The 18,521-nt window shown below is 38.4% G+C and overlaps 1 protein-coding gene across 1 annotated transcript in view; it reads left to right on the top strand.

Moving 5' to 3' along the window:
• Positions 1-1,290: 1,290 nt before the first annotated feature.
• Positions 1,291-18,521, top strand: part of RALYL (RALY RNA binding protein like) — a 611,999-nt gene continuing 594,768 nt past the window's right edge. Inside the window, exon 1 of the mRNA XM_046641854.1 lies at positions 1,291-1,397. The gene's annotated coding sequence lies outside the window, so the exon portion shown is untranslated. The remainder of the gene's footprint in view (positions 1,398-18,521) is intronic.

Genomic DNA, 18,521 nt, shown 5'->3' on the forward strand with positions numbered 1-18,521 from the left:
CTCACAGCGGAGGCAGCGTCGCCGCGAGCTGCGGGCCGCCGGTGCCGGGCTCCCGCCGCCGCCTCGCCAGCCGGAGCGGGGCTCCGTGGGCTCCCCTCGCCGCGTCGGTCCGTCCCCGCCGCCTGCGAGTCCGCCGGGCTGCGAGTCACGTGTCAGTGCCCGAGGCAGAGCCGGAGAGAAAAACCGCGCTCCCTTCCTTCTTGCACCGCCATACTGTATTTTATCCTAAATCTCATTTTTATTCCAACATTTTACTCCCGCTCGGTGAGTACCTTCTCAGTGGCATTCTTGTCCTATTCTTTTTTATTTTTGGTCCTTTTTTTGTTTTTGTTTTTTTCTTCTTTTTATTTTTTTCCACTTCTTTGATTATTGTTTCTATTTGGGAAAGCTGGAGGAGCATGGTTTTGAGCCTTTTCCGGAATCCAAGTTTTTCTAGCATGCGATGGTTCTGTAGCCCGGGCGCTGTGTCCGGGAGTCCGCGGCGGCCGTGCCCGCCGGGAGCGACTCCTGAGTCCAGCGGAATATGCAACTGGTTTTATGGAAAAAGCGATGTGAAGTATGGTGCCTCTTTTTTCCCTTTGTAGAAATAAAAAGCATGTTTCTAACTCTTTTTTTTTGGCATACTCTTTTTCTTATAAGATTTTTGTAGAGGTGGGATTTCACGGCAGTGCTTACAAGTTTGTGGCTTTGCAATACTGGTACAAACCGCTGAGCAAAGACATGAATTTTCTAATTTTTTTTGGTGCCCTTTTTGGATGCCGGTGAGAACAAATTCGTTTTTTTCCCATCTGTTTTTGATACCCGTTGATAACATGAAACTTTTCTTGCAGCTGGTTTCTGGGATGATTTTTAAGCAAAATACTTTTTTTCCTCGTTTAAATTAACTATGACTTTTGCACATTTGACTTTTTAAAAAAAAAAACCGAGATAATTTTATGATAGATATCCTGATATCTATATATTATCCCTTCTTCCTCTTCCCTCCTCTCCCTGTAAATCAATTTTCAAATGATGGCAGTGGAAGGTTTTTCTGGAAAAAAAAAAAATGAAGTGCGGTTTGGTTTCCTTGTCAACGGAGGATGAAGTGCACAGCTGAGCAGCTCGCAGAGAGCAGGTACATGGTCCCCTTGGAGGCGTTTCCCGGGTTTGCAATGGCAACACTGGTCCTGGCAGAGAAATCTGTGTGTATGTGTGTGCGCGCGTGTGTGTGTGTGCGCGCGTGTGTGTGTGTGCGCGCGCGCGCCTCCGGGCAGGGTCCGAGCCCGCGGTGGGGAAGCCGTGCCGGGAGGTAGGGAAGCCCGAGTGTGTCCCGGCCTCGGGGTCGTGTTTGGATGCGCGCACGACGCCGTCCCTCCCTCGCTGCGCCCAGGTCGGCTCGGCGGCCGCCGGCGGGCCCTGTAAGTTCTCCGAGGGCCACTTGCAGAGCAGGAGGGGAGAGGGCCGAGGAGGCGGCCGGCCGGCGGGCGGGAGACGGGGCAGCATCCTCCGGAGGGGCTGGCTGCTGGCCACGCGGCCGGGAGCTCGAGACCTTTCCAGATCCCCGAGGATGGCAACAGCTCCCGCGCGCTCAACTCCTGCTCCTCCTCTTGGCCAGGAGTAAACAACGCAGTAGGTCTTTCCCGGCCCGCTTGGCTTGTTGCGAAGGATTTTGCTTTCTTAATGGTGCTGCCTTTGGATCTTTTCCTTCTGTGTTGTGTTGCTTTGATTTTAAAGCGCTGGCTGGCATCTGCCAGGAGATGGGGAAATGGTTACTTCCTAAGACGGTCAGTTGGGTTTAATATTGAGGACGAAACTGTTAGTTTGCGTTGAGACTACACCCCTAAGATACAAAATGGGCTTTTATCTGAGTTTTAAAGAGACAGTGTTTTCCCTCGTTTTAACCACCTGATGGTGGTTCCGTAGATTTTCCCCAGAACGGGGCACAGGACGAGGTAGGCTTGGTGATGGTGGTGATTGATTTCGCTGTGGTGGTAGCGTTACAGTTCTCAGTTGAAGGTCTTCTGTGGAATTTTGTCATTGTCCTGTTGCATTTTTCCAGTATAATCTAGCATTACTTTTTGGAGCTGTACCAGTTGGTAATAAAAAGCCTTTTCTGTGCTTAACCCAGTGACAGAATCTGCTGGAAAACTTGCTGTCCCAATAAATTTCATGTCATGCTTTAAACCTTAAAATCTGGAGGGTGACTATTATTTAAATGATTTGATTTCGAAGCTTTGATATTCTTTCTTTTTTTTCTTAAATGAAGAGTTCAGCCTTGATTTTGTCATATGTATGTATATAATTTGGATTCTGTTAAAATAGATATAAAGCAAATGAAATAACTTTTTACCTCTCTGATTAAGTTTTCTTCTAGGTTATCTACAGATATGAAAACTAATTCCAGCATACAGAAGGACCCATGACCAATAGGTTAATAATATACAGTGTGGCCTTTTCAGGCAAATATTTCTCTATCTCTGTAACCTCAGTTTGTGGAATGAAAAGTTTTGTGCCTGTATTTCTTTACTTTTTGTGGTGAAAGAATTGGGAGTGCAAATGATTATCTGTAGAAGATTAAAATTTATTGTAATATCTAGAAAGGTATATATTTTTTAAATAACAGTGAACTTTCTCATTTTAAAGGTCTTTGCAAGTTGCAGTGTGAATTTTTTTGTTCTCAGGGTAGCTTTTCTCTGTTAAGAAAGTCCTGTTGCATATATATAAGGAAGACAGCATGTCCTGTCTGTGGACTTGAAGATTTCATATCTTGAGGGGCATACTTCTAAGATTTGACACAAATATAATATGACTGAGCTTTAAATTTTGATTTTTGTGTGTGTAGTGACCACATTACTAAAATGTAGTTTTCCATTATGGGTTTAAACAGCTACCAAAAACATTAAAAAAGCCACTTGCGACATTCTGTTTTTTATCATTATAATATATATAAGTAGAAATGCTCATTTATTTAAAATGCAAGATGATGCATGTATGTTTCTTTGCAGGTCGTATGCACTGTAAGGCATTTAGGTCTTTTAAAAGAGAGAGACAGAGTGAGTGAGAAAGAAAAAACTTGAGAAATCAAACCAGAATTTTCAGAGGACCAGTTGCTGCCCTAAGGTGGGGCGGGGGGTGGGGGGGGGGGGGGGGGGGTAGCTGTGTCTTAAGATGGGGTAAAGTGGGAGCTGAACTCTATGATGTTTCTAAATGAGACTGAAACCATAAGGAGGCAGACGACGGTGTTCATAGGATTTTAACGTGGGAACAGACATGCAGTTGTGCTTTGAATTCTGTAAATAAGGCTCATGCTAAGAACCTTTAGTCATCTTAGGTTTTCATTTAGTTGGTGTTCCTTGTTCACTATCTTATATGCTTATGTTAAATTTCAATCTACTACATTCAGACTTTTGAAGTTTTCTCCTCCATGAGTCATATTAGGAATTCGCAACTCTTTAAACTGGTCACCTAGTCTGAGTTTTTTGGTTTAAGTTTTCGCATGTGGTCTCCTAGAGTTAGCACCGCCTACTGGTTTCTCGTGGAAAAATAGTACTATTCTTTCATTTAGCAAGCAGCCCACTCAGATTCTGATCAACTTAATCATGTAAATTATTTTCAACTGCTTACTGAGAGGAAAAAAATTACTTTTCAGGGAAAGAGGTTTTGGGAGGTGAAGGTGGGGGGTAAGGGAAAGAAGACAAATTAAATTCACTGTTGCACCACCAGCTGACCTTAAGTATTTTATTATCTGAATTGCAACAAAGAAATTGTCACAAACTTAAAACAGTCTGTTAAATTTCCTAGAACTTTTCTATGGGATGCCAAAATTTGTACATTTTCAAGAATCCTGGATTACTGAATTAATTTTACAGTTTCTTCCCGAGTCTTGAACATTGTAGAGAAAGAAGGCTGTAGTTGGAGTTCTGTCTTGAGTGTGTGGTCTGCCCAAGTATTCTAAAAGAAGAGTTTCATCATTAAAAATAAGCATTTAATTACTTCTTATATGTATTCTTACACGGTTATAAGCTAGCAAGTAGCGCACTGATTTTTTCCTAGTATGCACGAAGCAGCCACACTGTGGTGGTGTTATATATAAAGGGGAAAAGTTTCAAACACATTTAAAAGACACTCTTCTATATTCTTAAGTACAAAAGATATATTGCCTTTTTAAAAAGAGATAGTTTATTGTCTCTAATTTTTATGAAAGGCTAGTGGTTTAAAGAGCTACTATATTTATCCAAACAAATGATGCCTTTAGAATATAAAAATAATGGAATAGGAAAATAAGGCACATACATTTGATATGCCAAAAATTATATTTTTCTAGTTAAAAGAATCATGTGCTATAGGGATAACTGTTTCTTACATAAAATAGTTACTTTTTAACGCAGCTAGTAAGAAGTGTGTGGAAAAGCTCCTGTTTCTGTTACATCCTGGAAAGCATTCCCCTTGAATGAGTGTGGCGTGCCTTGTTTACTGGGCACTGATACCGTAAGCAGTTAATGTTACAGTGCCTCAAATCAAATCAGAGGCTACATTGCAAGTAGAGGAGAAGTTTGCATGAGAAAGGGAAATTGAAGAAACTATTTTAATTATAATTTAATTATTCTTTTCTCTGACTTTTGAAAACTCTTATTTATAATGATGATTAGCTGTGCTTTAAAAAGTACAGTTTTGGGGCCAGCCCGGTGGCATAGTGGTTAAGTTTACATGCTCTGCTTCGGCGGCCCGGGGTTCACAGGTTTGGATTCTGGGCACCAACCTGGCACCGCTCATCCGGCCACGCTGTGGCAGCGTCCTACATAAAACAGAGGAAGATTGGCGCAGATGTTAGCTCAGTGACAATCTTCCTCAAACAAAAAGATAAAGATTGGCAACATATGTTAGCTCAGGGCCAACCTTCCTCACACACAAAAAATATAGTTATGTCTTCACTTCTTGTATCATACATCCATTAAGAAAATTCTATTTTGTGTAAAAAAAAAAACTGAGGTAATGATGAATTTTATTCTACTGTTTATAGAGCTCAGGAAAGTAAGTAAAAACTAATTAAAAAAAATTACTCGCTGATATGAAGTTGTTATTTTCTTATTGTTTCGTTATTATTATTATTTGCTACTTCTAGTGACTTGCATGAATGCATTTAAAATCCCATCTTCATAATTCAGGATGATTTCTTTAATAAATTTCTCTGCAGTAATTGACAGTTGCAGCATAAACTTTCACATTAGTGACAAGGGGAACATTTAGTTTTGCTATACCATGATTTTGAGGACAGTAATTATTAAAGAAAATTTAAGTAATAGGTAATTTCTGACTGTACCAAAAGCTAGTTACACATTTAGCAAGTGTCATATAAATATAATGTTTGTTGTCGCTCTTCTTTTTGTTATTAAATTTTGACCTGCAGAACACATATATCTCACCCAGCTATTGCCAACTTTTAGTAGTTTTGCTTATTCTCATAGCTTTTAGGTGTTCAAGAAAGTGTTGGGGAATGTTTTTTGTTGTTCATTTGTTTCGTTAGACTTATGTTAAATAGCACACTTGTGGAAAATTGATTTTGTGTTTTTCTAATTCTCTCTAAATTTTAAAGTTATTTGTTTTGCATTGTCTTGCTGTTTTCCTGGGGCAGAATCCTGGAAAACATGGAGGTGTTGATGTTTTTCCATGCATTCCTAGCTGGAGAAAGGGCAGTGGGCGAACTTCGGTTAGTCTTTAGCATAAATGTCTTCTGAAACGTCCTTGGAGATTCCTCAGCTGGGGTCGAGCTGCAAGATTTATTTTTGGGTCCTGTGTAAATCTAAATGGAGAGGAGAATTATAGTGGAGAACTTGGGGGCCCTGTCTTGCTTTTCTGAAAAATGCAGTGGAAAGCATCACTGAGCACCCTCATGCTAAAGGAGCACTAGAGAGTTTATTTGCATAAATATGTTTCCTAAAATTACATTGGACTCAGCAATTAATATCTTTTTTTACTTAGAATAATATACTTGAATATTTTGTCTAAACTTTAACAGTGGAAGTTAATTGCATTCATACGTAATCCATATGTTTAGAGAAATATTTATACACATTCTGATAACCATATGCTAAATTATAATAGGAAGAACATATTTTTGAGTCAGTTTGGAAATTGTTAGCAGGTTGGAGTAGGGAAAGGATGTTTTCTCATTAAGTCAAGATGAGAGGAAAGAAAAGGAGGACTGACATCTCTTGATGTGCCTAGTGAATGCGCTTCCATTTGTTCCTCCCCTCTGTGAGTAGGTAGTATCATCATTAATTTATGTTTTTGAGGAAACCGAGACTTGGGGAGATGTGTGACTTAATCAGGGCTCCACAGGTAGTCAAGGGTTGATGGACAGGAAGGTCTGAATTGGCATCTCACGTCTCTCCTTCTTTCTGTATAGCGGTCTTCCATTTGTGAAGAAAATTTTTGTTTTGTTTCATTTAATATAAAACAACTATATATTTATTTTTGGTACATTATTTAAAATGACTGTCGTTTGGCAAGTTTTCACTAGTGAGTGCTGTGGCCAGAAATAACAGAAAATGGCACCGTTTACACAGACTCTTACTGGTCCTGAAAGGGCCTTCGGGTAACCACGCCATCACACATCTCTCCAGCACTGTAGGATTTTGTGAAGAGAGCCCAATAAGTGGAAATTTGTGCTCTGTGTTCGGGACAAAATAGATGGTTCTGTGTCTGCAGCGGCTCTGCACAGACCCTGGGAAAGCACTCAAAAAATATTTCCTTAGTACAAAGTGTCGTCTCTACTCTTGAGGGTTTTGCAGTGTGATGTGGAGAATTGGTCTTTTGCACAAGGAAAACTGAGCAGCCAATGCTTTCATGACACAGCAAGTCTATAAATATACGTGTCTCTCCTGTCTACCAGCATCTCGCTGTCAACATCATTTCCACCTCAAAGTTTCACTGTTATATGTATTTGGATGTGACGTTTTTCAAGCTCATTTTATCTGTTTGTTAATAACGGAAAACGCATATAACTGCCAGATGTTATTTTAGGATGCTGTTTTTAATTGCCTCTTCAGATGTGTGAAAAAGTTGTCCATTATTAAATGGTTTCCTTGAAACTTGAAAAAGTGAATATTTTTTAATAAGAGAATGGAAAACAGAAACCACAGTGGCGGCAGTGTGAGTGAAGATGGTGAAATGGTTTTCAAAGACGATGGTAAATCTGTAAGTCCTTGAAATCAGTGGGTTTGGAGGCCAAGGTGGAGGGAATGTGAAGGTTGCCTTTGAGTTTTGGAACCTGGATATCTTGAAAACTAGTGGGGAAAAAAAACCACTAGGAAATAAAAGTGTCTGGTAGAGAGCCTGATTTGGTTGGGGGCTGGAGAATGGTTCAGTTTTGGACATATCACTGATTTGAACTCCTAACATTAACTACTGGATAAAATGATGTGCACTTGAAATTCATGTCTAGAACTATGAAATACATTGAAAGCTAGAAAGAGATTACAGAATTATCTACAATAAAACTTTAGGAGGGAATAAGTCATCCAAAGGCAAAAATTTGGGAAACACCTGCATTTTTCTGAGTGGATATAGAAGGATTTTGTTAAAGGCAGGAAAAGAGAAAGAGGAGGAGAGCCACTTAAGCTTGGGAGAGTGGGTATTTAAAGAGAATTGTTGAGCAGGCTGATGCTACGTAGGCTTAACGGAAGGTGAGGCCCGAGGAAAAGGTCTTTGAATCTGTGATTAACAGCCTTTAATTTCAAGAAGAAACTAAACAAATGAGACATGTTAGACTTGAACAAATGAAAAAGCATTCCATAATTCTGGAGATGGTGTGACAGCACCATAAAGAGGTTAGTTCCTAAGATTGTATGTGTCATGTACTTGTGGGTGTGTGTGCACATGTGTGTGTAACATGATTGTAATAGAAAGACCAGTAAGAAGTTTTTCTAAAAGTAGGTAAATTGATTTTAAATTACGTATAGAAAAAAAAAATCAAGAATGGCCCAGATAATTTGGAAAAATAACAGCAAAGAGGGGTGTAATGCATCAGGTATTAAATATACTGTGAAGCTTTTTAAAATAAATATGTTTACCAGCTCTGTCTACTGAAAAGGCTCCCAAGCAGTGTCTCTCCAGCTGCAGCGAGTACTTCTAGTGGCCAGATCTTGGCTTTTAAAGACGGTTTCCCACTCAAGGGACAGAGCTCTTGAGAGAATTGGCTAATTCCCCGAGGATGGGCAGGAAAAGTAGAATATGAGCCTAGGATAGCTCCTTGTGCCAGAAGGTAAAGAAATACCCCAAAACAAATGAGGTCGTATCGGCCGTGTTTGTAAACTGTATCTAAACGGGAGCCCGCTTGAGGGGCCTTCCGGTTGTCAAATTCGGATAAATTCGAACATCAAGAGTTGTTGGTTTGCAACCTCCGGTGATTCCTGGGTGAAATTTGAAACTGGTCTCTGTACTCGGAGGGCAGGGAGAGATGGAAAAAAGGGGCAGACACTGCAGATCTGTGGGTGGCAGGTTTAATAAGCCCGGGAGCTTACATAGGTGGCTTGGCGTGGGCGGCCGCGAGACGAATAGATCTCTGCCCCTTTCTGCCAGAGCTCCCAGGTTTACGCAGAGGCCTCACAGGATTCAGTCACGAAATCAGTCCAGATGCTCTCAACAATACTTCACTCTCTCGAGGCTGCTTTCTTGAAGTGGCTCCTAGTGTGGGAACAGTGGGCAGAATGTCCGTTCCAAGGACGGGGGTGGGGGCCTCTGATTGCCCACATCCAGCTCTCTGTCAACCTGTGGTCGTGTCCTCTCCTGACCTCCTCCAATAAGACTGACTAGAACAGATTATGAAACATTGAATAAAGGAAAATCCGTGAATCCATAGATATACTCTAAATAAAAAAATCTTTAAAAAAGAAAGCAATTCTGACAATTAATAATTGAGTTGAAAGAAATGGTTAGCCTGTGTTTTAGGAGGAACTCTTTCCTGGTTGATGAGGGTTAGCTCTTCTTTACAAAATAATGTGAGAGAATAAATGTAAAAAATGCTAGAATTAGAAGATTACTGTTTGTAACTCCCAGTTAAATGATTGAGGCAAGAATCATCAACAGGTGCTAAAGTCATTAGTTAAAAGTATTTTGGGACGTAACTTATTCTTATGGTGCTCAAGTATTACTTCTTGATTGCTTCTGGCAGGCACCTTCTTAATAACTGAGTGATCAAACCCAGCATCCTTGATAGACTCCCTGACGCCTGAGCCTCCTGCTGGATGCAGTGTGAAGCCTCCAGCACCCTTCGTGAAATACTGTTGCCAGAATATTTAAGCTGAATCTAATAAAACCTGTTTAGACTTCTAGTTCATAGAAAAATACCAGGAAAGAGGAACAGGTTAAACAAATTCACAAGGTTTAGTATTCTGCATTGAAGATATGTGACCTAGTCTTTCCAAAAGTCATTGCCACTGTGGGGAGACTTTTCTAGATTCAAAGAGACCAAAGACAACCAAATACAGAGCTTGAGGCTTTATTTGATGCTAGTTAAAAAACAAACAAACAAAAACAGGGTACAAAAGATGAAACTTTGGTGGAATTGGGAAAATTTGCATATGGGCTGGATAATAAAGGCTATGAGGAGATGCCTGCTGAATTATTTAAGGATAAATGCCAGGATGTCTGCAACTTAATTTCATGAGTCATTGGAGATTGTGTGTGTGTGTGTGTATGTGTGTAAACAGATCATCATTTCTTAATAATTTTTGAGTCCAGGGAGTGGTTGTACAGACTGCATTTTCAAATTATGTGTGTGTATGAATTTTTTCAGTAAAAATGTTGAAATCTATTAGTTTTCTTTGAGAAAAAATATGCTTATTAGGGTTAAATAGAAGCAGAAGTCCCGATGTCCATATTTCAGGTCATGTGAGGTCTTGAATATGAAGACAAGAAGTAATGAAGTTTAATGTTAAATTGTGGGAATGAAATATTATGGGAGTAATATTATTGGTGGAAGGATATATTTTTAAGCCAGAAAAAAAGAAAATCTGAATGTGTATTTAATTTTTTCAGGATGGTATCCCCTAGCACGGAGAGATGGAGCTATAAGAGGAAGGAAGGGCGTTTTCAGGAGCAAGTTTCAGAATGCTCTGAGGTTGGTGTGATCAGTAATAGCACAAGCAGAGGTTGGTCACATCTTAGAAGTGGAAGGAAATTGAGTTCATTAGTTAATTGTACTCATTATTTATTCAGCCTTGTGCTGGAGGATGGGGATTCAGTGGTAAATAAGACTAATAAGGACCCTGCCTGCCGGGACTTTGTCATCTAATGGTGACCTTAGTTTTCCCATCTAAGCACAAGGTCATAGGTTGGGATGAACTGGTATGGGGAATAGGAGCTTGGGGAATGTAGCAGAGAATATGAAGAGATTCCAGATAGACAGACAGTGGCTGTTTAAGTGCTGGCTCTATGGCCACAGCTGCTGCTTCATTCCATTTATAGGTCGTCCCTTCTGGACCAGACTGACTGCTAAATGCTTAGTCACGTCGTCATGCCTCGTCTTTGTAACACGCTGGAAGAATATATTGTTATCCTAGATAGTAAAATCTAGCGGGAAATTGGGGAGCAGACAGGTGACGTCAGATGGCTGAGTAAAGATCTGAACCCAACACTTTTTGGCTTCACAAGTTGAGTGTACACCTCCAAACTTTGTTTAAAAGATGGAGAAAAAGAGGGACTTTGATTGCTACATCAATAAATGAGTGACATTTGTTTAATAAAATAGACACCCTCACAACAGCTCGCAATGTATGGAAGACTTAGAAACACACAATGGTTATGTTTAGAAAGGTGCTGCGACGGGTTCCCATTCCTGTCCTTTTGAGAGTCTTCTGTAGTGTTTCTGCTCTAGGCATAATGGTGAGATTTCCAACACTTCTTCCTTCATTCTGCCACTGTTTCTCGGGAATCTACTGTATCTCAGTCACGGTGTTTTAGGAGATTTAACAAAGTTTAAAAACAAAACAAGACACAGCACCTACTCTCTTGAACTCACAGTCCACTTGCTGAAGGACATGGTGACAATGCACAGAGCTATCAGAGTTATGAAAAGTGCAGAAGATTATTTATGGTTCTGTAGGTTATTAAGGCGCTTGAAAAGTGTGGAATGCACGCCTCCTTCTGTTCTCCAGTGATTTGGTAATGTCCTCAGGTGATGTGACAGTATTCACCTTACATTGTGGTCCGAAGTCAGGGATCTATGAGAGGTTACAGGGGAGTGTGTATTGGGACAAGTAAAAGGGCCGAGGAAGAGGACAGAAGCATCCGGAAGATTTAGAGAGGGCCACCTGGAAAGAAGCTCGGCAGATGCAACGACGTGAAAGATTTTTGAGGAAAATGCGAGGTTAGCAGTAAAGAGGTACAGCTAATTGAAGTGTGTGACTGTATTTATGTACATTGTATGCTCTAAAATAGAGTCTGTTCTTTGGGAAAATGAATTTTGTTTTGGAAGATATTGAGATAACTCAAAATTTCAAACCAAACTATCTTATTTGGAACTCTGAAATACTATAAAAATTATAAAATGAGTTCAGAAGTAACTACGCTTTTAGATTTTTTTAGATGGACAACAATATAGTTCTATTAATAATTTAAATTAGATTAAGTGAACCAATAGTGTGAAAATACTTTGTTTAATTTCTGAACCCATTCCATCATGTTTGCAGTCTTTCTTTGAATTTTAGAACTGCTGGATTTTCTCTCCCTATTCCAGACCTCTCTATTGACATTGTCACAATTCTAGAAAAAAAAGAAAGAAGAGAAAAGGATAGGAGAGGGGAAGTAGAGGAGGAGGACATCAGGAGCACTGGCAAGATGTTCTCTAGATCAGCTCTGTCCGGGAGGAATACTGTCTAGGGCAAGCCACGAAAGCAGGCCACCGTAGATTATTTTAAATCTTCTAGAAGACACATTAAAAAATTAGAAAGCAGATGAAATTGATTTTCATAATATATTTTATGTAACCCAATCTGAAAAATTATCATTTCAACATGTAATTAACATAAAACTATTTCAAAATATTCCACGTTTTTTGTACCAAGTCTTTGAAATCCAGTTTATATATCACACATAGAGCACAGAAGTAGCCGCGTTCCGAGTGCGCGCAGCTGCATGTGCTGGTGGCTGCCTCATAGGAGAGTACACGTCTAAAGGGTCACAGGTCTCAGGACTGTGTCGTGTTTTTAAATTCTTTTTGGCATCTTGTTCCTTACCAGAGATTAGCCAAGATATATTTCTAAAATATTCTCTGATTGTCTCAATTTTAGCTTTCACTTTTTATTAAGAATCTAAGCTGAAATCTATTGAAGTTCATTTTTGCTAAAAAGGGATCCCCAGATATGGTCAGTTGGCTAGGAAACATTAATATTTATCCAATAAATGCTTCTTGAAAATCCCCTTTTTCATCCTTCTGTGTGTCATGAGAATGGAGCTTTCAGCGAAGAAGGGGCAGACGGCGATAAATTCTCTAAGAGGTAAAAATGAAGTTCAGGGTTAAAATGGTATCTTATTTTGCAGTAAATCAGAGGGTTCATTCCCCAATGTAATTCCACTCACAAAATATGACTCATAATAAAGTGAATGAAGTCAAACTAATTTTTGATGACTTTTATGTGGCATCACACATTAACCAAAAGAAACATCTCAAGTTTATAGAATATTACAATTTGTATAAAGTGATTTAGTATCTTTGGTTAAAACTTGTGACTCACCAAGAATCTGATGGGGAAATATGAGCATTGAATTTTGATCCATTGTCTGTACTGTTTGGTTGTTTTAGAGATAGGCGTATGTCACTATTCCTTTTACAAGGTGTGTCTGTGGGAATGAGGGGACCATGACTCTGTGAACCTGTGTGACTGGGCGGGGGAGGGAAATAATTGCTTATAAACAGCTTTGCGAAATGGTATTAGGTGTCTAGTTGCCAGAATCAAATTAGAAGTAGTTTTCATTCTTTCCTGCACGTTTATTTGATACCGTGTCTCTTTGTCCCTAACAGATGCGTGATGTTATTAAATTTAAATAAATTTTACTATGAGATAGATTTCCTGTTTTCGATACCCATGAAGGGAGTTGGAAATATTCAGAGCGTGTTAATTCCAGATTTTGGGTTCTAAGTTTTTGACTGACTGTGCCACACTTTTGATTCCGATGTATAACTACAAAACTAATTTATTTCAAACTCTTAATGGACCAGTGATACCTTTTTTCCCTTCCTGTCAAAAATGTTACTGTAAACTTAGTATTGCTACTTATTTAGTGAGCATTCTATTGGCTGTCTACTAGATCTTCAATTAGGGGGTTATTCCTCAGCTCCTTTGATCTTTGGTGAAGGAGAAGCAGTCTACTATATGTAGCGGATAAGTGAAATTCCGCAATCTCAGATTAGGTTTATAACATACCTGGGAGGAAGGATAGCTTTTGGTTTGTTACAAGTGAAAATAAATTGCTTGGCCTTATAATTTCCTTTAAAGAAGGAGCAAAAAAACCCCAAATCTGTAATTTTATACTTTATTAGATGATTTTCCTCTCTCCAAATAACTATATTGATGTACATATGCTAAATAAATGTTGTCTTTTAAAAAATGAAATGAAAATGAAAAATACTCAAAAAGTCTTACAGGGAAGAACTTTTATTATGATAGTCTTGATGTTGAAATTTAAATTGCATTCTAGTGAGAAGATTCAAAATTCCATCTCCCTGTTTATTCTTATTATTTGGTATTTATCCTTTCAGTTTTTGTTTAAGTAATGATATAATTTATAATAAACACTTGTAATTATGTAATACACTGAATAATTTATATAGTATACACATAAATGTATATATATAATATTATAGGTAGAACATTTCTTCGCTTAACAATATACTTTAATCACACTCATTAACTATTATTTGCAACATAATTTTAATGATTATATAGCATTTTGTTGTTGTAATGTACTTTGCCATACCCCATTGCAAATGTTTTAGTTGGTTCTTTTTGCTCTTTCTTTTGATTGTTATTTTAAATAATGTGTATTCCCACACTTAGCATCTTTTTTGTGTTTGTTTTATTTCAGTGTTGTAACATTATATGCACTTAGCTGATATTAATTCATACATTTTTTTGGTCAGATTTTTGGTGAAAACACAAGCCTAGCACTTCACCCAATATCCAACATTGGTAGAAAAACTTACTGGGTTGGACTTACTTATAGATATAAAAAACATAAAGTCATTTTAAGTGGTATATGGTCTTTTGAAGATATTTTCAGGAGCAATGTTTACATACCTTTCATGATGACTTTAGAACCTAAGCACTAGGAAGTGGGCTGTGCAATTGCGTTTTGTGGAATATTTTTTTCCTTCATAGGCAATGACATTTTGAACACTCAATTTAAAAAACTGCCAAACATTTTAAAATTTAAGTTTCAGATGTTATGATGCTTTCTTACTGTTTCCACCATCTATATGTGTTTTAACTTTTGAATACTGTGGTTGCTTAACAGCACAAATAACAACACATTTTTGGTGACATACCACTCATAGGTGAAAGTTACTTGAAACATATAACATAAAAAGAGTATTAGATGGGAAGGGAGTAGGGACATCAGTACTTTTTGCAGTTGTAAATTATTTCAACAATACAACAAAGGAATGTTAGTTATTTTCAAAAAGAAACAAAAGGAAATGAGAAGGATGTTTATGACGTTTGCCATTGATCACTCAGATGAGTTGGCTTTCTTACCTGCCGTAAGGACAGTGCCTGGTGCCATGAATCTTTTCTAAAGAGAAGCTGTACGTGCATATCCTCCTTTTGGGTCCTGCAGAGTTGCTAGGATGACTAGAGTTTGCTGAAAAGAACTATTTGGTGTCCTGTTTTGTGTCTGTGTGTGTGTTGTGTGATTCACAGAAGTTTGGAAAGTACAGGAAAAAATGATAATTTTCCCAGTGGATTATTCTATACGGATCTTACTGGAGTTTTTAAATGCTTTTCTTTCATTTGCTCCTGGGTTAACTAGGGTTTTCTCTCATCACATTGTTGATGGTGATAGTAAAAAATGATGCTACTCTAAAAATAGTCTAGAGCCTATTTGTTGCTCGTTGGAGACAAACAATTGAGGCTTCCTTAGCAATTTTACAGAATAATTTTATGTCTCATCTTATGTCTTTTAACTTTTTTTCCCGTATTTTTCTAGTAATTTATTTTTATTGTATTTTATAAAATATTGGTTTCCGATTGGTTGGAAATACCAAAAAGGTCATTCACCACAAACTGGTTGAGAAACACTGGTACAAAACATAGCACATTGTACTTAGGCATTTTCAGTTCTTTCTAGATTATATTCTTCCTAAAAATAAAGACTGTAATTCAGTCATTCCCTAACTCTATTCATTCGTTCATAAACACTTATGAATTGACAGGTTAGTTAATGATACACGGAATGAATAAAACATTGTCCCATTCTCATTGGGTTCACAGTCTCCAGGGAGATTCACCGAATGACAGCAGTTGCCCCAATGTTTATGGAGTCAATGAACATTCCTAGAATTTAATTATATTATTTAAATAAATACGTGTGTGTGTGTATATATATGCATATGTGTTCAGGGCATATATGTATATGTGTATATATAAATTTACAGTGTTTTTTGTTTTATAAACCTCTGGCATTATATGTGAATTGCCTAAAATATCAAAAGTAATCATCACAGGCAAATCTTATCAAAATATTCTTAGAATTTAATAATTTTGAATAAAAACAGAAGAATATCCTGTAGAGACTGATATTCTCAGTAGTTCATCCCAAAGATCTGAGCAAATATCAGAGCTCCAGCTCAAAAAGAAAAGGAAAGAGAAACACCAAAAATTTATCTGAAAAAAAAATTTCAGATTAAAATATCTGGAAGAATATTGATAAATTATAGTCTATAATTTAATTTATAATATAAATAATTCATGGTTGTCTTAAAGTAAAAAATGGGGGAATAGGACATCTTTTCTTCTTTACAAAGATTGTACGTATTCTGACTCAGTTGGTTCCTGTTGAATGCATACAGATTTGCATTGTAACTGCATGTGATTACTGCCCACAGGTTCTACCAGTATATTTTTACAGATCTCTGATCATCAGTTTTACCCAAATCAAGTAACTGTGGGCTATGTTTGCCTATTTGTTTGTTGTTTGCTTTTACAAAAATGTCATCTCACCATTCTGTCTTCCCTAAAGTACCACTGTGATATTTTGCTTTTTTATATTTGCTAAATTCTTAAATGTATCTGTTTTGTGTGTACCATATGTTCAACTACTGTCTCAGATTTCTTCATAAAGCTTAAATGGGTATTTCTATAGTTATTTCCAAAAATAATTCTGAAGACGTAATTTTAGTAAGCAAAGAGAATGTTTAGTGTCACTAGGATTTAAAAAATAATACATAACAGTTATTTGAATTCTTACTATGGGCTAGCCATACAAAATATGCCTAGTTCTCTGAGGTCCATTATTATTATTTTTTTAACTATTATTATTATTTTTTTTTTGGTGAGGAAGATTGGCCCTGAGCTAACACCTGAGCCAGTCTTCCCCTATTTTGCGTGTAGGATGCTGCCACAGCTTGGCTTGATGAGTGGTGTGTAGGTCTGAGCCTGGGATCTGAACCGACAAACTCCAGGCCACCGAAGCAGAGCATGTGAACTTAACTACTACGCCAGTGGCCTGCCCCAGGTCCATTATTTTTATTCCTATTTTATCGATGATGGACTGCAGGATCAGAGGGATTAAGCTACTTGCCCAAAGAGACAGGACCTAGTAAGTAGCAGAGCTAAAACTTCAGCCCAGGTCAGTCTGATTCTGAAAGCCTCTGGTTTTGACCCACTAGGTTACTTTCATTTCCTAATATATGCTACATTAAGTAGGATTTGATTATTTATAAATATAACCCTTTGTCTTAGTCTGTTTGGGCTGCTTTAACAGCATACCATTGATGGGGTGGCTTATAAACAACAGAAATTGGTTTCTCACAGTTTGGAAGCTGGGAAGTCCAAGATCAGGGTCCTCTTTCTGGTTCATAGATGGCTATCTTTCTGCTGCATTGTCACATGGCAGAAGGGACCAGGAGCTCTCTGGGGTCCCTTTTATAAAGGCACTAGTCTCATTCATGAGGGCTTCCCTTTCCTGACCTAATCACCTCCCAGAGGTCCCACATCCTAATACCGTCCCATTGGGAGTTAGGATTTCAACAGGTGAACTGTAGAAGGACAGAAGCATTCAGTCCATAACACCCTTTCGTTTGATGTTGATTGTTTTCTCTGCCTAATATAATGGATATTGACGCTGCACTGTACAAGGACTGACTCCCTGCTACCTGACTCAGGCCAGCTAAAGTGACAACACTTTATAAGTTCTAAAGACCCACCTGCCTTATAGCTGTTGTCTCTACCATCTCAAGATAAATTAAACCGATCAGGATGAGGAAGGCCATATGGCTGGACATCACCTGCAGGAAGCCCTTTTCTGTTGAGGAATTAAGCGTTGATCTGTTTACATTTGAACTGGAGAGGACTCCAAAAATATTATAACCTGAAAATCTTGCGCAGTCCTCCTCCAGCATGTACGCACGCTGTTAAAGAAGAAGCCACTGCCACTTTACCTGGACGTTGTATCTTTACAATATGCCTTGACTTCCAACTCAAGCATGTTACTTGAAGGAACAGGAAGCCTAAATTCAATATATCTTTGGAGGGTGTGTGCTAAAAATAGCAGTGCTTTTCTAAATCACTAAGTTAGCAATAAAAAGAACAAAGGAAAATCTGTGATTTCAAGGCATTTATCTTTGTGAATCTGCCTTAAAAAGCGTGGTCAGAGGAGGAGACAGAAATAGTAAATTATAAGTTCTAATCAATTCAGCAAATAAACAATGAGCATTATTTTACTTTGCTAGGGCTGTCATAACAAAATACTACAGACTGATGGTTTGAACAGCAGATATTTATTTTCTCACAGTTCCAGAGGCCAGAAGTCCAAGATCAAGGTCTTGGCAGGTTTGGTTGTTTTGAGGCCTCGCTCCTTGGCTTGCAGACGGCTTCCTTCTTGCTGCATCCTCACGTGATCTTTCCTCTATATGTGCACATCCTTGGTATCTCAATCTCTTCTTCTTATAAGAAAACTGGTAGTATTTGATGGGGCCAACCCATATGGCCTTATTTTACCTCACTTACCTCTGTGAAGGCCCCATCTTCAAATGCGGTCACTTGCTGAAGTCCTGGAGGGTAGGACTTTAACATACAAAGGTGGGATGGACACAGTTCCGTCTGTAAGAGGTATTATTCTAAGATATTATCAACTGTTCTAAGCACTGTGGTGAACAGTAGGGGAACACAGCACAGTTCTGGCTTTCAAGGACTTGGCATTTCTGGGTGGGGCAGGGTAAAATATCCATGACATGAGTGTATGAGGTAACTCCAGCCTTTCTCATCGTCCCTAAAATTAGGTGACCTCATCTGAGTATCAGGGAAAATGTTCTTTACTCATTCACT

Source organism: Equus quagga, chromosome 16 (genome assembly GCF_021613505.1).
Source record: "Equus quagga isolate Etosha38 chromosome 16, UCLA_HA_Equagga_1.0, whole genome shotgun sequence".
Taxonomy (NCBI): domain Eukaryota; kingdom Metazoa; phylum Chordata; class Mammalia; order Perissodactyla; family Equidae; genus Equus; species Equus quagga.